We start from the raw sequence: 25,547 nt of genomic DNA, 5'->3' as shown, positions 1-25,547 counted from the left end.
TCTTATAGTGTCCTTCTCTGGTTTTGGTATCATAGTAATGCTGGCCTCATAAAATGAGTTTGAGAATGTTTGTTCCTCTTCAAATTTCTGGAAGAGTTTGAGAAAGATTGGCACTAGTTGTTCTTTAATATTTGGGTGAATTTACCAGTGAAATCATCCCATCCTGGGTTTTCTTCATTTCTTCTTTTGGATTAAAGATTAATGATTCAAACTCACTATTGATCTGTTCATATTTTCTATTTCTTCATGATTCCGTCTTGGCCATTTCTTTTAGGTTATCCAAATGTTGGAGCACAACTGTTTATATTAGTCTGTTATGATCCTTTGGATATCTATGGTATCAGTTGTAATGTCTTCTCTTTCATTTTTTATTGTATTTATGAATCTTCCTTATTTTTTTCTGAGGCTAGATAAAGCCTGGTCAATTTTGTTTATCTTTTTGAAAAGCTAGCTCTTAGTTTTGGTAATCTTTTCTATTGTCTTTCTAGTGTCTATTTCATTTATTTCTGTTCTGATCTTTGTTATTTCCCCCCAAACAAAAAGTTTGTTCTTTTTCTAATTCTTTGAGGTATAAAGTTAGATTGTTCACTTAAGATCTTTCTATTTTCTTAATATATGCTTTTATCTCTATAAACCTCCCTCTCAGAACTGCTTTTGTAGCATCTCATAGTTTTTGATGTGGAATGTTTCCATTTTTATTTGTTTTGAAATATTTTTTTATTTCCTTTTGATTTCTTCGACTCATAGGTTGTTCAGCAGTATGCTGTTGAATTTCCACATATTTGGCTAGACAAGTCAGAAATACAAGTAAATAATTATAATTCAGTAATCTAATGCTAAAATAAATGTACAAACTAACCTCTCAGGGAATACAAAAAAGTGATTATGTGTAAAGAAGGGAAAAAGGGGTGATTACAAAAGTAGTGGTATTCGAGTTTGTGACAGTGAATAGAAGGGAAGAGGGACACTGTAGGCAGATATTCCTGTAGATTCAGAACCATTCTCTTTTATTGTTGCTTTTGCTGATGTAAATCATTACTTCTTTATGGAATCAATTATCCTTTCAGATGACATAAAAAAGTAAACCATTATGGGGATATAGAATATGGGAAAATGAAAGATATATGTCAAAGCCTTGCATGCCAATATTAAAACATTCATCCTTAGTTTTCTGAAGAGAATATAGTTGTTTTAGGTGGCAAGGATATTCTCTAGGTGGAAGTGTCAGTTAAGAATATCATTTTAACGTCCTCACAAGCAGTTGATAATATAAGCTGCTTACCATTTCCTAGTTTTACACCAGCAAGTATAAATATATAATTATATAAATATAATAAATAAATTACAAACAATTGTGTTTCACAGATGTTTCTATTCTAGGATATGTGAATTAGTGACTTTTTAGAAAAAGATTCATATGTTTAAAACTCTTCTGAAGCTCCAGATGAGCCAGATTTATAAAGGTAATGTTTTTGGAGTCTGTTATTTTCAAAATCTCTTTTTACTAAACTGAAGATTTGTTAGTCACCTGTCTTGTTAAAACTTATTGTAACTGAAAAAAATTATTATTGAGGGCTTCTTTATGTACTAGATTATAAAATGATTAGAATCTTAAATGTTAGAGGCTGAGCTTAGGTAAGCAATTGTCTGCTAAAAACCAAATCTAATTCCTAAGAAGGAATTTCCTAAATTCCTAAGAAGGAATTTTCAAAAAAAAATCACAGATCCTTTTAAAAACAGTCCCATGATGGTACAATGAATACCTTAACAATTCAACCATGAATTACTTTTCTCATCCCTTTCTGAGGCAAGTTTTTCAGATAATCCAGCTGTTCTCTCTATGATCACAAAAATGTCAGCTGAGTTCTAAAGATGAGAGGAGGCCTATGAGAAACATTTGTTGAAACCTTCAGTGTATGTGATCTTTCATTGCAAGAAAAAGCATCTTTTATACCTTCTGGGTTCTCAGACTTCTGTCTGGATTCTGCATGTTACACTATGTTAGCATTTTTAGTTCCTGAAAGAAAATTTTTCCTATTTAACATAGTAGGAATATCCCTATATTATTCAAGGTAATGTTAGCTACATAATACTTGAACTGAAAATTCTCAGTAATTTAAAGCAAAAGAAGCATACTTCATGTGGATGTGAAATCCAAATGGGTCTTCACAATGGCATGAAACTCTCTCCAAGCACTGATTCCAGGATCCAGGCATCCTTCATCTTGTAACTCTGCCATGTTCAACAGGTGACTTTGTGGGCTGGTCTGCATCATGGGGAGGACAATGGGCATGGAGAATCACAAGGGAGGAGTTTTTAAAGGACTGGTTCTGGAACCAATGCACATCAGTTTCTCCAGCATTCAGTTGGCTCAGACTTAGTAATATTGTCTCAGTAACAAGCTGTGTCCTCAGGGAAAAAAGTGGAAATGGATTTGGTGAGCAGTTTTCCAGGGTCCTCCATAGCTTCCTTCTATGTTCCTTCCTTTGCCAGTGGTCTTAAATATTTCTGGTCCTGTCCAATCTAAAATAATTTGGAAAATTTCTATGTTCCCATGCATTCTTTAGCTTGTTTTCTTAAGTGTCTTTTTAAATGTCCATTAGAATTACTGAAAGTAATGAATTGAAACAACTTGAACTGCAAAGGATTTGTTTCTCATCGAAAATCATTTCCCTTCTTAACACCTACTAATATTTTGAGTAAGATTCAGAATAAATGAGAGATTCATTCAGTCACTCACTCATTCATTGATTCAGTAAATCTTTCTTGATCACAAGTACCTACTCTGCACCATGAATTCTGGAAAACTGAGACACATCAGTGAATAAGAGCATTAAAGACCCCTTCCACATTGAGCTTCCACCTAGCCGGAGGAGATGAAAAATAGATCAAAAAAGAAACACACACTTAATGAATGAGATATTTATAAGGTAAAAAAGTAAATGATAAGTGAAATGGAAAAAGGGAATAAAAAGTAGAGCAGGGTATGAGAGTGGGTCAAGAAGGTGGTGTTAGAGGGAGGATGGTTGCACTTTTACATAGGGTGGAAAACCTTACGGAGTATGTGATGTTTGAACAGCTACTTAAAGCAGAGGATTCTTAGGAAGAGAGTTCCAAGCATACAGAACAGCCTAAGCCAAGATCCTAAGGCATGAGCATGTGTGGCATGTTGGAGAAACAACCAGAGATGCAGTGTGGCTGGGGTGAGGAAACAGAGGTGGGAGAAGAGGTCAGAGAGTCAATGGTGCAGAGTTTGAAGCATGCACATTTTGAAAGAGGTTGAGAAGTGTAAATGTAAATTGATTTCTTTAAAAGTGTACTTTTTATGTTAAAAGAACGTTAAAAGAAATTATGTACTATAGAAATGATTTGAATGAAGTTGAGTAATATTTTTAACAATATCATGCATACATTCAGTGTATGTTGCAGGTAACCAATATTTTAGTGCATTTTTCAGTTACTTCTTTTGATAGATGCATGACATTTTCAGGAAAAAGACTAGTGTTTACAGTATCTTTAAATGTTCTCTTCAGAGTTGAACAGAGCTTGAGCTCAAGGGCCTGCAAGTTTGGTCCTAGATCTCATGTCCTACCCCAGACTTCCATGGCTCCCTGTGTTTGTTCTTCAGGGTGTCTCTCTGCAATCCTGACCCTCCCTCAGTGGTAGACACCCTCTGTCTAGAACCTAGTGTAAGACTCTAAGTGTCAATACACCTGAAACTAATATAACACTTTATGTTAACTAACAGGAAAACATGAAAAGATTATAAGTGCCTGTAGGGTTTTCTGATGAGAATAGTGAATCTAAGAGATTATCCATATACATGTGTATGAATTAAAAGATATTGTTCTCAGAGATCCTCCTCTTGACTCAGATCTGTCTCTATGCTGTTCCTCTAGCCATCAATCCCCCTTGTTCCTAAATGGAGAGAGGGGCAGAGGGAAGGAAGTTGGGAGAAAATTCAGAGTGAACCATCTCTCACTTCTCTCAACTCCCCTCTGTTCACAGCAGTGGTAAGTGTGAATACAAATGTATCCAGAGTCCTTACAGAGCTCTGCGCAGACTGGTAAAAAACTAAATAAACATAGAATAGTTTGAACTAGAAAATTCCCAAGTTAGATACTCCTCTAGAAATGACAAGTTTGGCTTAGTATGTAGGTGCAAAATAGAATTCCTTAATAGATATATTTTAAATCTCAGAATATTTTCCATATGAACAAATAAATTCTTAATACTTACATACAAGATCTATGAGAGACACTTGAACTGATATTTGGTCACAAAACTCACTATATAGAGAAAAACGATTAATTTGGGGGGAATTGTTGGTATAAAGGTCAGGGAAATTATATTGGCTTTTTGAATATCTGTATTTCTTTTCCTTATTAATCAGGTAACTAGGTACTTGGCAATTTGAATGTAGAAACAGATTCCTACTCATGGTATCTCCAATTTTTTTATCTTGGACACAGCAAACTGTTTTGTGAATTTAAACTTCCAGTGAATAAGCTATTTAGATTCCAACCTATTTTATTATTATTTTAATTAATTAATTAATTAATTAATTATTTTTGGTTGGGGAATCTGAAATAGGAAGAATGGATGTGCTTTTATGTTATAAAGCACCCCTGGGTTTTTTTTTTTAACATATTGTGTACCTATTTTTCCTGTATTTATATTTTTTAAGTCTATTTATTTATTTATTTATTTACTTAAGCGATCTCTGCACCCAACGTGGGGCTCGAACTCATGACCCTGAGATTAAGAGTCATATGCTTTTCCGAATAAGTCAGGCAGGCACCTGTATAATTTTCTTAATTCAGTCCTCTTTTTGACAGAGGTATAATCTTTTGAATGTGATGATTAACAAAATAAATTTCCATGAAGTATTATACTCCGATCTGTCTTCATTTGTTTTTATTAAGGTGGTGTGTGGTTTCTATTCTTCTGAATTTTTCCTTTATGACTGTATCCATTTTCATAATTACTTAACTCTATTATCATTGCTGAAAGATTTGTACCCATTCAGGTAAGATATATTTTCAAGGTTGTTTTTTTTTCTTGAATGTAGTAATATTTCACATTAGTCAAATTACCTCCAATTACCTCACATTACTTTCAATATTTAGGGGCAAAGAGATTTCCAAAGCAATCCTAAAGACAATACATCATTCCAAAAATTTAAAATTAATCCCATTTATCTTTCATGACATGACAGTTGTGGAAAAAAAACAGAAAGGAGAGAAGAGTGTTTTGAGATGATTGCATTAGAACTTGCCATCATTACTAGATAAGTGATGTATGGATTCCTGTTCAGTGCACCAGGCATTGTCCCCCCCAAAAAGTAGTATTTTCAGTGGAATACTGACAACTAAAAAAAAAAAATGTCATATGAAAAAGTTTAGTAAGGCTTTAATTTTAGAGCTAATTTTTAGGGAATTTGATTTTGTCTTTGGTGGAAAGTTGAGTAAAGAACTAATTGTGAGAGAGAAGAAAAGATGGTGGAGGAGTAGGGGACCCTATTCCAACCGGTCCACAGAATTGAGCTGGATATCTACCAGACCACTCTGAACACCCACGAAATCAACCCGAGATGTAAGAAGATCTGGATCTCTACAAACATAATATCGCAGGCAGGGTGCCTGGGTGGCTCAGTCATTAAGCGTCTGCCTTCAGCTCAGGTCATGATCCCAGGGTCCTGGTATCAAGCCCCACGTCGGGCTCCCTGCTCTGCAGGAAGCCTGCTTCTCCCTCTCCCACTCCCCCTGCTTGTGTTCCCTCTCTCTCTGTGTCTCTCTCTGTCAAATAAATAAATAAAATCTTTAAAAAAAAAATATATATATATATCACAGGCAGTTGGTTTTGAGGTACAAAGCAGGGAGCCGTGATTCCCCAGGCAGATATTGGAGGATAAATGGCAGAGGTAGGGAGCCTGGCCGTCAGGATCCTACATCACCAGTGAGTGATAGCCTCCCACGCTGGGGACGGGGTACAGACTCGCAGACCAGTAGCGCCGGGGAAAGGACCTTAGCCGGAAACTGGAGTGGCGGGGTCATGGGTGCGAAATGGGGGCAGCATGCGATTTTAGAAGCACAAAGGGCAGAGACGTGCCCCAACCTGGAGGCAGGACTGGGAGTGCTGTGGAGGGGTGCACAACCCAGTATGCTGCAGTTTATAGCAGCACAGACAGAAACAGAGATAGTGTGGCCTGGAGAGCTCACTGAAAAACAGATGGTGCTCTCTCTGCTCTAAGGCAGAGGGTTGGAAACAGTCTCTTTGGCTCTGACTCTCCGAAAAGATGAAGAAAGTGGCCAGGGAAAGCCGCTAGAGAACAAAAGACCCCAAAAAAACTGTTTCCACTGAGCCCACCCCCCCCGGCACAGGGAGCAGGGCAACTCTGCCCAAACAGCGTTGCTTGAGTAACAGTGAGGCAGACTCCTGTCCCAGAAGACAGGCTGGGAAAACAAGAGGCCAGTAACCCTAAGGTCCCTAGAAAACAGGTGCATCTTGCTTGGGCTGTGGTCAATAATTTGGACTCTATACAATCCCTCAATCACCCATTAACAGAATGACTGGGAGGATGAACCCCCAAAATAGGAAAGACTCAGAGATTATGATTTATGCCCCAGATTTACAAATGGATTCAGATATAACCAAGATGTCGGAGATGGAATTCAGGCTAGCAATTGTGAAGACAATGGCTAGAATGGAGAAATCAATTAATGGCAACATAGAGTCTCTAAGGGCAGAAATGAAAGCTGAATTGGCAGAACTTAAAAACGCTATCAATGAGATCCAATTCAATCTAGATAATCTAACAGCTAGGGTAAGTGAGGCAAAAGAATGAATTAGTGACCTGGAAGACAGTTTAATAGATAAAAAGGGAAAAGAGGCCAGGGAAAAACAACTCAGAATCCATGAAAATGGAATCAGAGAAATAAGTGACACCATGAAACATTCCAATGTCAGAATTATTGGACTCCCGGAGGGGGTGGAGAGAGAGGACTAGAAGATATACTTGAGCAAATTGTAGCTGAGAACTTCCCTAATCTGGGGAATAAAACAAACATTCATGTCCTAGAGGCAGAGAGGACCCCTCCCAAGATCAAGGAAAACAGGCCAACACCCCGGCATGTAATAGTAAAATTCGCAAATCTTTGAACCAAGGAAACCATCTTAAGGGTAGATAGGGGGAAGAGATTCCTTACATACAGAGGGAGAATATCAGAATAATGTCAGACCTATCCACAGAGACCTGGCAAGCCAGAAAGACCTGGCAAGACATATTCAGGGTACTAAACGAGAAGAACATGCAGCCAAGAATACTTTATCTGGCAAGGCTGTCATTTAGAATGGATGGAGAGATGCAGAGCTTCCAAGACTGGCAGAAACTGAAAGAATATGTGACCACTAAGCCAGCCCTGCAAGAAATATTAAGGGGGATTCTATAAAAGGAGAAAGACCCTAAGAGTGATATACAACAGAAATTTACAGGGACGATCTATTAAAAAAGTCTTCACAGGCAACATGATGACAATTAATTCATATCTTTCAATAATCACCCTCAATGTGAACAGCCTAAATACTCCCATAAAACGGCACAGGGTTACAGATTGGATAAAAAGACAGGATCCATCCATATGCTGTCTACAAGAGACTCATTTTGAACCTAAAGATATATCCAGAATGAAAGTGAAGGGATGGAGATCCATCTTCCATGCCAGCAGGCCTCAAAAGAAAGCTGGGGTAGCAATTCTTATATCAGACAAATTAGATTTTAAACTAAAGACTAGTCAGAGACACAGAAGGACACTATATCATTCTTAAAAGGACTATCCAACAAGAAGATCTAACAATTATAAAGATCTATGTCCCCAACATGGGAGCAGCCATCTGCATGAGCCAACTGTTAACCAAAATAAAGAGTCATATTGATGACAATACGTTAATTGTAGGACACCTCAGTACTCCACTCTCAGCAATGGACAGATCATCTAAGCAGAGAATCAACAAGGAAACAAGAGCTTTGAATGATATACTGGACCAGATGGATCTCATAGATATTGACAGAACATTCCATCCTAAAACAACAGAATACTCATTCTTTTCAAATGTACATGGAACTTTCTCCAGAATAGACCACATACTGGGTCACAAATCAGGTCTCAACCGTTACCAAAAGATTGAGATTATTCCCTGCATATTCTCAGATCATAATGCTTTAAAACTGAAACTCAATCACAAGAAAAAATTTGGCAGAAATTCAAACACTTGGAAGCTAAAGACCACTCTGCTCAAGAATGTTTGGGTCAACCAGGAAATCAAAGAAGAACTTAAACAATTCATGGAAACCAACAAGAATGAAAACACATTGGTCCAAAACCTATGGGATACTGCAAAGGCGGTCCTAAAGGGGAAATACATAGCCATCCAAGCCTCACCCCCCCCCCAAAAGCAGAAAAATCCCAAATTCACCAATTAACTCTACACCTTAAAGAACTAAAGAAAAAGCAACAAACAATGCCTAAACCATGCATTAGAAGAGAAATAATTAAGATTATAGCAGAGATCAATGAATTAGAAACCAGAAACACAGTAGATCAGATCAACGAAACTAGAAGCTGGTTCTTTAAAAGAATTAATAAGATTGATAAACTACTGGCCAGACTTATCCAAAAGAAAAGAGAAAGGACCCAAATTAATAAAGTTATGAATGAAAGGGGAGAGATCACGACTAACACCAAGGACATAGAAACAATTATTAGAAATTATTATCAACAACGATATGCCAACAAACTGAGCAATCTGGATGAAATAGATGCCTTCCTGGAAACCTATAAGCTGCCAAGACTGAAACAGGAAGAAACTGACAACCTGAATAGGCCAATAACCAGTAACGAGATTGAAGCAGGGATCAAAAACTTCCCAAAAAATAAGAGTCCAAGGCCTGAGGGAGTCCCTGGAGAATTCTACCAAACATTCAAAGAAGAAATAATACCTATTCTCCTGAAGCTGTTTCAAAAAATAGAAACAGAAGGAAAGCTTCCAAACTCATTCTATGAGGCCAGCATTACCTTAATCCCCAAACCAGGCAAAGACCCCATCAAAAAGGAGAATTTCAGAACAATATCCCTGATGAATATGGATTCCAAAATCCTCAACAATATCCTAGCTAATAGGATCCAACAATACATTAAAAGGATCACCCACCACGACCAAGTGGGATTTATCCCCGGATCCAAGGTGATTCCACATTCGCAAATCAATCAATGTGATAGAACACATTAGTAAGAGGAGAGAAGAACCACATGGCCCTCTCAATTGATGCAGAAAAAGCATTTGACAAAATACAGCATCCTTTCCTGATTAAAACTCTTCAGAGTATAGGGATAGAGGGAACATTCCTCAAGTTCATAAAATCCATCCATGAAAAACCCACAGCAAATATCATCCTCAGTGGGGAAAAGCTGAGAGCCTTTCCCTTAAGAGCAGGAACACGTCAAGGATGCCCCTCTCGCCACTATTCTTCAATATAGTACTAGAAGTCCTAGGAACAGCAATCAGACAACAAAAAGAAATAAAATGTATTTAGATTGGCAAAGAAGAAGTCAAACTCTCTCTTTTCACAGATGACATGATACCTTATTTGGGAAACCCAAAAGATTCCACCCCCAAATGACTAGAACTCATACAGCAATTCAGTAATGTGGCAGGATACAAAATCAATGCACAGAAATCAGTTGGTTTCTAATACACTAACAATGCAACTATAGAAAGAGAAATTAGAGAAACGATTCCATTTACAATAGCACCAAAAACCATAAGATACCTAGGAATAAACCTAACCAAAGAGGTAAAGGATCTCTACCCTAGGAACTACAGAACACTCATGAAAGAAATTGAAAAAGACACAAAAAGATGGAAAAACATTCCATGCTCGAGGACTGGAAGAATAAACATTGTGAAAATGTCTATGCTACCCAGAGCAATCTATACCTTCAATGCCATCCTGATCAAAATTCCAATGACATTTTTCAAAATGCGGGAACAAACAATCCTAAAATTTGTATGGAATCAGAAAAGACCCTGAATCGCCAAGGAAATGTTGAAAAAGAAAAACAAAGCTGGGGGCATCACGTTGCCTGATTTCAAGCTATGTTACAAAGCAGTGATCACCAAGACAGCATGGTACTGGCACAAAAACAGACATATAGACCAATGGAACAGAATCGAGAGCCCAGATATGGACCCTCAACTCTATGGTCAAATAATCTTTGACAAAGGAGGAAAAAAATATGCAATGGAAAAAAGACATAGTCTCTTCAATCAATGGAGCTGGGAAAATTGGACAGCCACATGCAGAAGAATGAAACTCGATCATTCTCTTATACCATATACAAAGATAAACTCAAAATGGATGAAAGACCTCAATGTGAGACAGGAATCCATCAAAATCCTAGAGGAGAACATAGGCAGTAACCACTTTGACATCGGCCACAGCAACTTCTTTCAAGACACGTCTCCAAAGGCAAGGGAAACAAAAGCAAAAATGAACTTTTGGGACTTCATCAAGATAAAAACTTCTTCACAGCAAAGGAAACAGTCAACAAAAATAAGAGGCAACTAACCATCCTAATTGAAGAATATATTTGCAAATGACATTACAAATAAAGGGCTGGTATCCAAGATCTATAAAGAACTTCTCAATCTCAACACCCAAAAAACAAATAATCAAGTCAGGAGCACCTGGGTGGCTCAGTCGTTAAGCCTCTGCCTTCAGTTCAGGTCATGATCCCAGGGTCCTGGGATCTAGCCCTGTATCAGGCTCCCTGCTCCTTGGGAGCCTGCTTCTCCCTCTCCCACTTCCCCTGTTGTGTTTCCTCTCTCGCTGTGTCTCTCTCTGTCAAATAAATAAATAAAATCTAAAAAAATAAAAATAAAAATAATCAAGTCAAAAAATGGGCAGAAGACATGAACAGACACTTCTCTGAAGAAGACATGCAAATGGCTAACAGACACACGAAAAATGTTCAACATCCTTAGCCATCAGGGAAATTCAAATCAAAACCACATTGAGATACCACCTTACACCATTTATAATGGCAAAAATTGACAAGGCAAGAAACAACAAATGTTGGAGAGGTTGTAGAGAAAGGGGAACACTCTTACACTGTGGGCAAGAATGCAAGTTGGTACAGCACTTTGGAAAACAGTGTGCAGGTGCCTCTAAAAATTAAAAATAGAGTTACCCTATGACCCAGCAATTGCACTCCTGGGTATTTACTCCAAAGATACAGATGTAGTGAAAAGAAGGGACACATGCACCCCAATGTTCATAGCAGCAATGTCCACAATAGCCAAACTGTGGAAAGAGCCGAGATGTCCTTCAACAGATGATGGATAAAGAAGATGTAGTACATATATACAGTGGAATATAATTCAGCCATCAGAAAGGATGAATACCCAACTTTTACATCAACATGGATGGGACTGGAGGAGATTATGCTAAGTGAAATAAGTCAAGCAGAGAAAGTCAATTATCCTATGGTTTCACTTATTTGTGGAACATAAGGAATAGCCTGGAGGACATTAGGAGAAGGAAGGGAGAAATGAAGGGGGGAAATCCGAGGGAGAGATGAACGATGAGAGACTATGGACTCTGAGAAACAAACAGGGTTTTAGAGGAGAGGGGGTTGGGGGGTTGGGTTAGCCCGGTGATGGGTATTAAGGAGGGCACGTACTGCATGGAGCACTGGGTGTTATATGAAAACAATGGATCGTGGATCACTACATCAAAAACTAATGATGTATTGTATGGTGATGAACATAACATTAAAGTAAAATTTTAAAAAAAGAACTAATTGTGGAGTTGGTTCTTGTGAAGTAATATTTCAACATATTAGAGTGATAACTAATAATTTATATATTATATCTTCTTCCCTTGGCCACTAGCTTGACTGTCTTGGATGTTGGCATGCTGTTTACCTTTCAAATAAAGTAAATTTTTGATTAGCATTATTATTCGGATAACACTTTTACTTCGTATTTCCTCAGTGTTAATGAACTATATTTTCTCTACAGACCATGTTAATTTGTATTAATTTGTATATATGTTGTGTATACATACAAATATGTATGTGTATATATATATATCTATATATATATGTATGCACACATATACACACGTGTGTTCATACATTATTAGTGGTGAATTTACATGTATATAGAGTATAGACAATGACAATATTTAATGTTAAAGTTTTTTATGTTATTCAAGTATATTTAAATGATACAGTTCCTTTTATTTATTTAAAGGTGTCAGTGCAATTTTATGGGGGAAGGAACGTTTTTTTCAACAAATGGTGCTTGAACAACTGGATAGCCCACATTGCAAAAATGTACTTTGATCTCCTTTTTCAAGACACACACACATACACACAATGATGACCAATAAGATATAGATCTAAATGTAAAAGCTAAAATCATAAGGCCTTACTATATTTGTGAACTTGTGTTCAAGATTTTTTTTTTATTTTATCTAATTAACATACAGTGCAATATTGGTTTCAGGAGTAGAATTCGGTGATTCATCACTTACATACAACACCCAGTGTTTATCACAACAAGCACTCTACTTAATCCCCATCACCCATCTAGCCCATCCCCCCCCACCTCCCCTCTATCAACCCTCAGGTTGTTCTCTATAGTTAAGAGTCTCTTATAGTTTGTTTCCCTCTCTCCTTTTTTCTTAACCCCTTTCCCATATGTTTATCTGTTTTCTAAATTCCACATATGAATGAGATCATATTTGTATTTGTCTTTCTCTGACTTATTTCACTTATCATAATATACTCTAATTCATCCACGTCTTTGCAAATGGCAAGATTTTTTTTTATGTTATGTTACTCACCATACAGTACTTCATTAGTTTTTGATGTAGTGTTCCATGATTCATTATTTGTGTAATAATGGATGAAAGACCACCCACTGCTCATTGCAATACATGCAATGTATTGCATGATGGGTATTAATACCCATCACCAGACTAACACATCCCCCTACATCCTTCCCCTCTGAAACCCTCAGTTTGTTTCCTGAGTCCATAATCTCTCATGGTTCGTCTCTCCCTCTGATTTCCCCTCCTTCAGTTTTCTCTTCCTTTTCCTAATGTCCTCCATGCTGTTCCTTATGTTCCACATATGAGTGAAACCATATAATTGTCTTTCTCTGCTTGACTTATTTCACTTGGCATAATCTCCTCCAGTTCCACCCATGTCGATACAAACGGTGGGTATTCATCCTTTCTGATGGCTGAGTTTATCCCATTTTATATGTGGACCACATCTTCTTTATCCATTCATCTGTTGAAGGGCATCTTGGCCCTTTCCACAGTTTGGCTATTGCGGACATTGCTGCTATGAACATTGGGGTGCATGTGTCCCTTCTTTTCACTACATCTGTATCTTTGGAGTAAATACCCAGGAGTGCAATTGCTGGGTCATAGGGTAACTCTATTTTTAATTTTTAGAGGCACCTGCACACTGTTTTCCAAAGTGCTGTACCAACTTGCATTCTTGCCCACAGTGTAAGAGTGTTCCCCTTTCTCTACAACCTCTCCAACATTTGTTGTTTCTTGCCTTGTCAATTTTTGCCATTATAAATGGTGTAAGGTGGTATCTCAATGTGGTTTTGATTTGAATTTCCCTGATGGCTAAGGATGTTGAACATTTTTCGTGTGTCTGTTAGCCATTTGCATGTCTTCTTCAGAGAAGTGTCTGTTCATGTCTTCTGCCCATTTTTTGACTTGATTATTTTTATTTTTATTTTTTTAGATTTTATTTATTTATTTGACAGAGAGAGACACAGCGAGAGAGGAAACACAACAGGGGAAGTGGGAGAGGGAGAAGCAGGCTCCCAAGGAGCAGGGAGCCTGATACAGGGCTAGATCCCAGGACCCTGGGATCATGACCTGAACTGAAGGCAGAGGCTTAACGACTGAGCCACCCAGGTGCTCCTGACTTGATTATTTGTTTTTTGGGTGTTGAGATTGAGAAGTTCTTTATAGATCTTGGATACCAGCCCTTTATTTGTAATGTCATTTGCAAATATATTCTTCAATTAGAATGGTTAGTTGCCTCTTATTTTTGTTGACTGTTTCCTTTGCTGTGAAGAAGTTTTTATCTTGATGAAGTCCCAAAAGTTCATTTTTGCTTTTGTTTCCCTTGCCTTTGGAGACGTGTCTTGAAAGAAGTTGCTGTGGCCGATGTCAAAGTGGTTACTGCCTATGTTCTCCTCTAGGATTTTGATGGATTCCTGTCTCACATTGAGGTCTTTCATCCATTTTGAGTTTATCTTTGTATATGGTATAAGAGAATGATCGAGTTTCATTCTTCTGCATGTGGCTGTCCAATTTTCCCAGCACCATTGTTTGAAGAGACTATGTCTTTTTTCCATTGCATATTTTTTCCTGCTTTGTCAAAGATTATTTGACCATAGAGTTGAGGGTCCATATCTGGGCTTTCTATTCTGTTCCATTGATCTATGTGTCTGTTTTTGTGCCAATACTATACTGTCTTGGTGATCAAAGCTTTGTAATATAGTTTGAAATTAAGCAATGTGGTGCCACAAGCTTTGTTTTTCTTTTTCAAGATTTCCTTGGTGATTCAGGGTCTTTTCTGGGTCCATACAAATTTTAAGTTTGTCTGTTCCAGCTCTTTGAAAAATGCCATTTTTTTCAAAGGTATTTTAATCAGGATGGCATTGAAAGTATAGATTGCTCTGGGTAGCATAGACATTTTCACAATGTTTATTCTTCCAATCCATGAGTATGGAATATTTTTCCATCTTTTTGTGTCTCCTTCAATTTCTTTCATAAGTGTTCTGTGGTTTCTAGATTATAGATACTTCACCTCTTTGTTTGGTTTATTCCTAGGTATCTTATGGTTTTTGGTGCTATTGTAAATGGAATCGATTCCCTAATTTCTCTTTCTACAATTATGTTTTTAGTGTATAGAAAAACAACCGATTTCTTTGCATTGCTTTTGTATTCTGCCACATTACTGAATTACTGCATGAGTTCTAGTCATTTGGGGTGGAGTCTTTTGGGTTTCCACATAAAGTATCATGTCATCTGTGGAGAAAGAGTTTGACTTCTTCTTTACCAATGTGAATACATTTTATTTCTTTTTGTTGTCTGATTGCTGATGCTAGGACTTCTAGTACTATCTTTAACAAGAGTGGTGAGAGTGGGCATCCTTGTCATGTTCTTGATCTTAAGGGAAAAGCTCTCAGCTTTTCCCCATTGAGAATGATATTCCCTGTGGGCTTTTCATAAATGGTTTTTATGAAATTGAGGAATGTTCCCTCTATCCCTACACTCTGAAGAGTTTTAATCAGGAAAGGATGCTGTTTTTTGTCAAGTGCTTTTTCTGCATCAATCAAGAGAACCATGTGGTTCTTGTCTCTTATTTATGTGCTCTATCACATTGATTTGTGAAAGTTGAACCACCTTGCATCTCAGGAATAAATCCCACCTGGTCGTGATGGATAATCCTTTTAACGTACTGTTGGATACTACTGGCTAGGATCTTGTTGAGCATTTTTGCATCCATATTCAACAGGGATATTGGTGTGTAATTCTCCTTTTTGATGGGGTCTTTGCCTTGTTTGGGGATCAAGGTAATGCTGGGCTCATAGAACAAGTTTGGAAGTTTTCCTTCTGTTTCTATGTTTTTGAAACAGCTTCAGGAGAATAGGTATTATTTCTTCTTTAAATGTTTGGTAGAATTCCCCAGGGAATCCATCAGGCCCTGGACTCTTGTTTTTTGGGAGGTCTTTAATCCCTGCTTCAATCTCATTACTGGTTATTGGTCTATTCATGTTGCCTATTTCTTCCTGTTTCCAGGGAGGCATCCATTTCTTCCAGTTTGCTTAATTTATTGGCATATAGTAGTTGATAATAATTTCTAAAAATTGTTTCAATTTCCTTGGTGTTAGTCGTGATCTCTCCCCTTTCATTTATAGTTTTATTAATTTGGGTCCTTTCTTTTTTCTTTTGGATAAGTCTGGTCAGTGGTTTATCGATCTTATTAATTCCTTCAAAGAACCAGCTTCTAGTTTCATTGATCAGCTCTACCATATTTCTGATTTTTAATTCATTGGTCTCTGCTCTAATCTTTATTATTTCTCTTCTCCTGCTTGGCTTAGGTTTTATTTGTTGTTCTTTCTCCAGTTCCTTAAGGTGTTAGGTTAGCATTTATGTTCAGGACTTTTCTACTTTTTTGAGTGAGGCTTGGGTGACCAACCCTTAAGACCAACTTTGCAGTATCCCATAGGTTTTGGACTGATGTGTTTTCATTCTCATTGGTTTCCATGCATTGTTTAAGGTCTTCTTTAATTTCCTGGTTGATCCAAACATTCTTTAGCAGTATGGTCCTTACTTTCCAAGTGTTTGAATTCTTTCCAAATTTTTTCTTGTGACTGAGTTCCAGTTTCAAAGCATTATGGTCTGAAAATATGCAGGGAATAATCCCAATCTTTTGGTATCAGTTGAGACCTGATTTGTGACCCCATATGTGGTCTATTCTGGAGAAAGTTCCATGTACATTTGAAAAGAATGAGTATTCTGTTGTTTTAGGATGGAATGTTCTGTATATATCTATGAGGTCCATCTGGTCCAGTGTGTCATTCAAAGCTCTTCTTTCTTTGTTGATCTTCTGCTTAGATGATCTGTCTGTTGCTAAGAGTGGAGTGTTGAGGTCTCCTACAATTAAAGTATTACTATCAATATGTTTATTTTGGTTAACAGTTGGCTTATGTAGTTGGCTGCTCACATGTTGAGGGCATAAATATTTATAATTGTTAGAGCTTCTTATTGGATAAGCCCTTTAAGAATGATATAGTGTCCTTCTGTATCTCTTACTACAGTCTTTAGTTTAAAATCCAATTTATCTGATATGAGAATTGCTACCCCAGCTTTCTTTTGCAGTCTGTTGGCATGAAAAATGGTTCTCCATCCCCTCACTTTCAGTCTGGATGTATCTTTAGGTTCAAAATGAGTCTCTTGTAGACAGCATATGGATGGGTTATGTCTTTTTATCCAATCTGCAATCCTGTGCCATTTCATGGGAGCATTTAGGCTATTCACATTGAGAGTGATTATTGAAAGATATGATTTTATTGCCATCATGCTGCCTGTGAAGTCCTTGTTTCTACAGATTGTCTCTGTTAATTTCTGTTCTATGTCAGTCTTGGGGTCTTTCTCTTCTTATAGAACCCCCCTTAATATTTCTTGCAGGCCCGGCTTGGTCGTCACATATTCTTTCAGTTTCTGCCAGTCTTGGAAGCTTCTTGTCTCTCCATCCATTCTGAATGACAGCCTTGCTGGATAACGTATCCTTTGCTGCATGTTCTTCTCATTTAGTACCCTGAATATGTCTTTCCAGACCTTTCTGGCTTGTCAGTCTGTGTGGACAGGTCTGATGTTATTCTGATGTTCCTCCCTCTGTACGTAAGAAATCTCTTCCCCCTAGCCGCAATCCAAGGATTGTTTCCTTGGATCTAAAAGGAGGGGTCCTTCTGCCTCTTGGACATGAATGCTTGTTTCTTTCCCCAGATTGGGGAAGTTCTCAGCTATGATTTACTCAAATATATCTTCTAGACTTCTCTCTCTCTACCCCCTCAGGGATCCCAATAATTCTGACATTGGAACATTTCATGGCGTCATTAATCTCAGTCTGATCTCTTGGGCTTTAATCTGTTTTACCCAGGCCTCCTTGGTTTCCTTCTTTCCCAGACCTCCTTAGTGTCCTTCTTTTCTATCATCTTATCTTCTAGCTCACTAATTCGTTCTTCTGCCTCATTTACTCTGGAAGTCAGAGTATACAGTTTAGACTGCATTTCATTCATAGCATTTTTAAGTTCGGCCTGATTAGATCTCATTTGTGCCCTTAGAGATTCTATATTGTCACTAATATTTTTCTCAAGCCTAGATATTGACTTCATAATTTTTACTATGAAGTCTATTTCTGACATCTTGCTTATATCCATACCCATTAGGTCTGTGGCAGAGGCCATAGTCTCTGATTCTTTTCTTTTTTGGGGGTTCTTCCTCTTAGTCATTCTGTTGGGGGGTGGTTGAGGGAATGAACAGAGTCCAAAGTATTGACCACAACCCAAGAAAGATGCACCTGTTTTATAAGGACCCTAGGGTTGTGGTCCTCTTGTTCTTCCAGCCTGTCTTCTGGAGGAGGGACCTGCCATGCTGTTACTCAGGAAACACTGTTTGGGCTGAGTTGCCCTGCCCCCTGTGTGGGGGATGCTTGGCTCAGTGAAAACCGTTTTGGGGGGACTTTTGTTCTCTGGTGGCTTTCCCTGGCAGCTTTCTTCATCTCTTGAGAGAGTCAGAGTAGAAGTGACTGCATCCAAACCTCTGTCTCAGAACAGAGAAATCACAGTCTGCTCTTCATTGAGCTCTCCAGGACATAGAGTCTCCATTTTTGTCTGCATTGCTAAAAACCGCAGCCTCCCCGGTTGTGCACCCCACAGCAACACTCCCAGAGGTCAACCCAGGGCCAGGCCCCTCTCTGCCCTTTGTGCTTCTAAAACCGTGAGTCACTCCTTGTTCATGCATGTGTGCACCCGCAGCTCCTGGATCCTGTCTGGGGGCTGGACTAAAGTCCTTTCCCCACGGCCGCCAGTCTACGAGTCTGTGCCTGGTCCCCAGCACAGGACACTTTTGTCCTCCAATGTTATCTCACCTTCCTGGTGCCAGCTTATGGCAGCTCCCTTCCTTTTCTGTTTATCTTCTATATCTGTGTGCAGAATCATGGCTTCGCACTTCATACCTCGAGATACTCTGTTTGTAGAGATCCAGATATATATTCTTACATCTCAGGCTGATTTCATGGATGTTCAGAATGGTTTGGTAGATATCCAGCTAAATTCAGAGGACCAGTTGAAATAGGGTCCCCTATTCCTCCACCATCTTCAGAACCCCTCCTACAAGATTTCATTTTTTGATGGCTGAGTAATATTCCATTGTGTGTGTGTGTGTGTGTGTGTGTGTGTGTGTGTGTGTGTGTGCATGCATACCACTTTTTCTTTATCCACTCAAGAGTCAATGGACATTTGGGCTCTCTCCATAGTTTGGCTATTGTTGATAATGCTGCTACAAACATTGGGGTGCATGTACTCCTTCTAATCTGTATTTTTGTATCCTTTGGGTAAATATCTAGTAGTTCAATTGCTGGATCATAGGTTAGTTCTGTTTGTAGATACAGTTCCTTTTAAATGCTTTTATGGAGGCAATATTGAAAAAGAGTCAGTGACTTAGTACTGTTAGGGAAATTGGTCCAAACTGTTCTGTATTAACTGAAACACTAGAAAAATACATGTTCTATGCCGAAAGAGAGAAATGAGCAGAATGTTCATCTTCTAAAAAGAATTAAAAGTGGGGTGGGGGAAGCGTACATTCACAAGAGTGAAGCAGCAAAAAGTAAGGTAAATTGTGCAAAAGAAGGAGTCCAGGAAGAAGTAGGATCATTGTGAAAGATACTAACGTATGCACGACAATCAACAGCTGACAGAATAGCAAGCACGTATGCATTCCAACGCTGAGATATGAAGTCCAACAAGAAGTTGCCACAGTGAGCCCTCTTTCTGGATTCATTTATAAAATTTTATTTTGAAGTTATTATAGATTTACAGGAAGATACAAAGATAGAACAGAGAGGTATATTTTCTCCCAATGGGCACACTTTAAGGAACTGGTGTACAGTGTAAAAACCAGGGGTGGATATTAGCACCATGCGTGTGTAGTTCTGTTCCACTGGGCCGATTTGTGTAACCACCACCTCAGTAAAGACACACAACTATTCCATCACAAAGATCTCCCTTGTGTGACCCCTTCAGAGTCACACTTAACCCCTTTCTTGCTCCCACCACAAGTCTTAACCCCTGGCAACTACTAATTGATTTCTCCATATCAATAATTTTGTCATTCTGTGAATGTTACATAAATTGAAATATACAACATATGGTATTTTACGATTGACTTTTATTTTTCACTCAGCATAATGCCCTTGAGATCTGGACAAATTGTTGCATGTATGCATACTCCATTCCTTTTACTGCTAAGTAGTATTCTATGGTACAGATGTACCACAGTGCATGTAATCATTCACCTGTCATAAAGTATTTTTTATGATTCTGTTTTGACGATTACAGATTAAAGTGCTGTGAGCACTTGTGTAGAGGCTTTTTTGTGGGTATAAATTTTTATTTCTCTGGAATATATGCCAAGTACTGTGACTGCTGCATAATATGTTCTGAATGTTTAGCTTTTTAAGGAACTGTCAATTAATTTCTGAGTGGCTGTACCAGTTTGAGTGAAGTATGGGAGAAATTTTACCTCTCTTTACATCATTTTACTTTCCCCCATTCATAATATGTCTTAAGTATTCCCTACATAATATTGAGAACCACATCAGACAGTGTTAGAATTTTTGTTTCAACCATCAAACATAAGTTAAAAACTCGAGGAAAAGAAATATTTATTGTGTTTACCCACATTTTTACTCTATTGTCTTTTTAAAATTCCTGATGCCCTGAGAGTTCTTCTCTTATTATTTACTTTCTGTTTTAAGAAATTCTTTAGCTATTCTTTAATTAATTAACTTATTTATTAGCTATCTTTGAGAGGTCTGCTGGTAGTTTTCCTTCATCTGAAAACATCTTGATCTCCCCCTCATTCTTGAAGGATATTTTTGCTCTATATAGAATTCTGGGCTGATGGTTCTTTTTATTCAGTACTTGAAAAATGTCATGTCTAATCATCAAGGAAATGCAAATCAAAACCACAATGAGATATCACCTCACACCAGTCAGAAAAGCTAAAATCAAAAAGACAGAAATAACAAATATTGGCAAGGATGTGGAGAAAAAGTATGCTTGTGCACTGTTCATGGGAGTGTAAATTGGTGCAGCCACTGTGGAAAATAGTATGGAGCTTCCTCACAAAATTAAAATAGAAATACCATATAATCCAATAATTCCACTAGTGGGTATTTATCCAAAGAAAACAAAAACAGTAATTCAAAAAGATATATGCACCCCTATGTTTACTGCAACATTATTTACAGTAGTCAAGATATGGAAGCAAACTAAGAGTCCATTGATAGATGAATGGATGAGGAAGATGTGGTATATATACACACACATGAACACATACACAAATATTATGTAGCCATAAAAAAGGGACGAGATTGTGCCATTTGCAATAACATAGGTGGACATGGAAGGTATTACACTAAGTGAAATAAGTCAGATTGAGAAAGACAAATACTATATGATTTCACTCATATTTGGAATCTAAAAGACAAAACGAATAAACAAGCAAAAAGCAGCATCAGACCTACAAAAACAGAGGACAAACTGATGGTTGCTGGATAGGAGGAAGGTGGCAGATGGGCAAATGGGTGAAGGGGACTGAGAGATACAGGATTCCAGTTATGGAATGAATAAGTCATGAGAATAAAAGGCATAACATAAGGAATATAGTCAATGATATTGTAATAGCGTTGTATGGTGACAGATGGTAGCTTCACATAGGGTGAGCATAGTCTAACATATAGAGTAGTTGGATCACTATGTTGTACACCTGCAACTAATGTAACAACGTGTGTCAAGTATACTCAAATTAAAAAACTTGTTAAAAGAGGGAAAAAAATAAAATAAAAATATCGTGCAACTTCCTTCTTGCCTCCATGGTCAGATGGAGGAAATTCACCTGATGAGAAATCTGCTATCATTTTAACTGGTTTTACCCTTTGCATACCAGTTTTCTTTTGGGTGGAGACAGGAGCAAGAAGAAGTTATCCCAGAGAAAAACAGTAAAGGCCCTGGGAGAATGAAATGGAGAAAGAGGGAAGCAAATTTCAGGATCCATTTTGCATGGGTACATGGAAGTCAGCCTTGTATTTCTGAGGAGCTTTGTAAAATGCACATTAGAATTGTCACTGTGAAAGATGCAAGACGGATTACTAATCCACTGACTTCTGTCTCACATTGGTCAAGGGCTGCCACACAGTTCCTAATTCTCTCCTACTTTCATAATTATACATGCAAGCATGTCCTAGAGCAAACAGCAGGAGATACACACTGGGACCAAGGTAAAGTTCCAGAAACTGTCTGCTGAAGTAATGACTGGAGTAAGGTACAGACTTAGACGATGTGGCTGGGCAGAAGATATCCCAGCCTGGACCATTTATTCATGAAGAGAAGCTATGGCTTCCAATACCTCCAAGCTAACTTGGCCACTGAGAATTTTTCCAAGGATTGTAATGCAGTCACAATCATTCCTCAGGTCTCAGACAGTACTGTTGCCTTGTTCTTTCAGGGAGGTTTTATCTTCAGATCAGGGCCTGCAAGAGGGCATCTGAGTTCAAGCACCCTTGGATCCTGCTACCCCTCCTCTCTGTCAGTCTCTGAGGATTCACTCCCTTTCTGGGTAAGGCCTCTTCCACATTCTTCACAGAGCAAGGACCTCATCCCATCCCCTTCTTGGACAGTCTCGGCTTCCTTCTTGCATGGATTCTTTTTGGTGGAAGCCTGAAAAATCATTTTTGTGTTCCTCCAAGTTTTCTATAGCAGTGTCACCAAATGCTAAATTAATAACACTTTTGAAAGTTTGTTCAGGATTAATTGTTCCCTGGGAATATTGAGATTTAACTTGTTTTCAACTGGGTAGAGATAATACTTGAAAATGTGCAGTTCATGCTGTAGGGATTATACTCGTGATTCCTCATTTGGCGAGGATCTGGTCCGACCACATAAGCAGGATCCAAATAAATCTATTGGCAAGTGATTTTCTCTTGAGGCCATTTTCAGGTCTGGAAAAGTGGTCAAAATTTATAATGGATAAAATTGTTAGGTCATAGGGAGAGTGAACATTGGAATGTGTTATTTTCAGAGGTAACTTGGAAGTGCATCTATGACTGAATTCACGTGTCAGCCATCAATACTTTTTATCTTTCTATGGATTTATTTAGCCAAGAGAACATCTCCTACTTCTTTCATTATCATTCAGATGACTGCATCATCTGATTTGTCAGGGACTGTCCTGGCTTCCAGTGCTCCCAGTGTCACAATTCACAGTACTTCTTTCACACTTAGAAACAATGTCCCGAATAGGACATTCTCCCAAATCACCATCCTTCATTGTTGAATCTGGAGCCTTCTATTGGAATTTTAAGTGTGTGTGTCTGTGTGTGTGAAAAGTCCAAGTTGTTTATAAAACAATGTTTGAATGTAACATGTCTTTGAGAAATCTTCCGAGTTCTTTTTGAGCTATGTTCTTTTACTTGGCAGGATTTTTCTGGCTCCCTAAAAGTTTTTATCAAACCAGGAGTCCAGATGGTCAGTTCTTTGGTTGCCCAGTGACAGGGGAGTCAAAGTTGGTTTCTGCATGACAACAATATGTCGAAACTTAACTAGGACAGGAAGCTTTCCCAAAAGATTGCATGAACAGAATGTTACAGATTCCTGAACTCTCCAAAGATTCCTTGCGAGCTAGGAGAGAATCCTATTCCATTTAAACCTACTTTTTTGCTATAATATCACTGTTCTACTTATGCACAGTTCAGACTTGGTAATTTGGTGAGAAACTTTAAAAAAGAAATGATCACTTTCAGCCTAGTCTAAAATATTTATCTCAATGATAAAAGTTTGCTGATTTGTGTCTAATCAAGATAGTTGGCTCCCTATTTAAAGGTATACTTGGAATCTTCCTTAGATGTTAATCAGGGTTTACAACCTAAATTTATTTTTCATGATAAAATTTATCCATATGATATAGAAAGAGATTAAACAGGAAGTTTGGTAAACATGAACAGATGGGGTTTAGGGTAGAAATAAACGGCTAAAGTCGTTTGCTTTGAAATTTCTTAAACCCATTATTTCTCTCTAAATATTAAGAAAAATATCTTTTTAAATTTCTTTCTTTCTTTTTTTTTTTTTGGCTTGTTACATTTCTATTTTAATTCCAGTTAGTTAACATACAGTGTTATATTAGTTTCAGGTACAAGGAAAAATATTTCTAAAGTAACCAATAAAAATCCCTAGTGGTTTTATAAATCTAAGAAACATTTACATTGAAATTCTGAAGGAAGGTTAAGACAAGGACGTTTTATGGTCTCTGTGCTTAAGTGCTTTGTATTTTTAGTCAGGACTTAACTGCAAAAGGAAATTTGGAATTTTATTTGAAATGTGGGCATTTTAAACAAATGTAAAACTCTCCATCTTGGAGAGTGACCCAAATCCAAACTAATTTAACCTTAGTTTTCTTGATAAGTAAAATACATTTGAGTTGGCTATTAAGTTTCATTTGAAGCTCTGTATAGAAAAAAAGTATATCATTTAAGTTAATTGTGACACAGCAGCAAGCTGGGGTTTCTAGTAATTATAAAATGTTTAGATTCACCTATTTGTTTTCCAGAATTAAATCTATAGAACTACCACAAAGGAATATTCTCATAAACTCTTTCTCCCCGGGGTACAGAGATTTCTCTTGTGGACTTGTCTGATATTAGAACCTAAGATATGATGGATACCATGGATTTTAACTCATGCATATGTTTGGAGAGGGAACTTAATGAACTCAGATAAAAGAAAACATTTCACCCTGTAAGTTTCCTGAGCTACTTTGGGGACTTGGAGAGCTGTCCATTTGGGAGAAATTCTGACATTTGGTTTCTACAGCAATTAGTGCATGTTGGGCCATCAGTTTCCAGAAAGAGTGCGCATGTTTTGGAGAGATAGCCATGGGGGCAGAGGATGGGTTGAGGAAGAGAAAGGGAACGTCTTACCTCTGGTGATCTGTGCCTTTCTACACAATGCAGTCCTGCTTGCGGGACATCAAGTTCTTTCAAACCGACCTGCACACTGTAATCTTCCATGCCTCTCCACAGACCACAGAATCTCATTGCCACTATCTAGAGGCTTCATTGTACCAATCTTTATAGCACTGTAAAGTAAACTGGGCAATTGGGGTAGGTCACAGGATGGAGAATGACTGTTTCTCCTAGTCTAATGGCACAAAATGGTATTATTTCTATCTCACTGTTTTAAGATTTTTGAAAAATTATTTTAATGTTTAAATGGCTGTGTTTCTCTCCCTGTCTCATCTTTCTGTCTCTCTTTCTCTTTCTTTCTGATACATACTAGAATCCAGAGGGAGAAGTTCCAACCTAGTGATACAGCTGTAGAAGTCCACGACACAGACCACTGCCCTCCATATCTTTACTTTGTTCCTACGTTAAACTTGTAATGCCTCGGGCGCCTGGGTGGCTCAGTTGGTTAAGCGACTGCCTTCGGCTCAGGTCATGATCCTGGAGTCCCTGGATCGAGTCCCGCATCAGGCTCCCCGCTCAGCGGGGAGTCTGCTTCTCCCTCTGACCCTCTTCCCTCTCGTGCTCTGTATCTCTCATTCTCTCTCTCTCTCAAATAAATAAATAAAATCTTTAAAAAAAAAAACTTGTAATGCCTCATTC

This window comes from Callorhinus ursinus, unplaced genomic scaffold (genome assembly GCF_003265705.2).
Source record: "Callorhinus ursinus isolate GAN/ISIS: 27379988/994484 unplaced genomic scaffold, GSC_fseal_2.0 scaffold17, whole genome shotgun sequence".
NCBI classification, from domain to species: domain Eukaryota; kingdom Metazoa; phylum Chordata; class Mammalia; order Carnivora; family Otariidae; genus Callorhinus; species Callorhinus ursinus.
Note: the sequence above shows the minus strand (reverse complement) of the source record.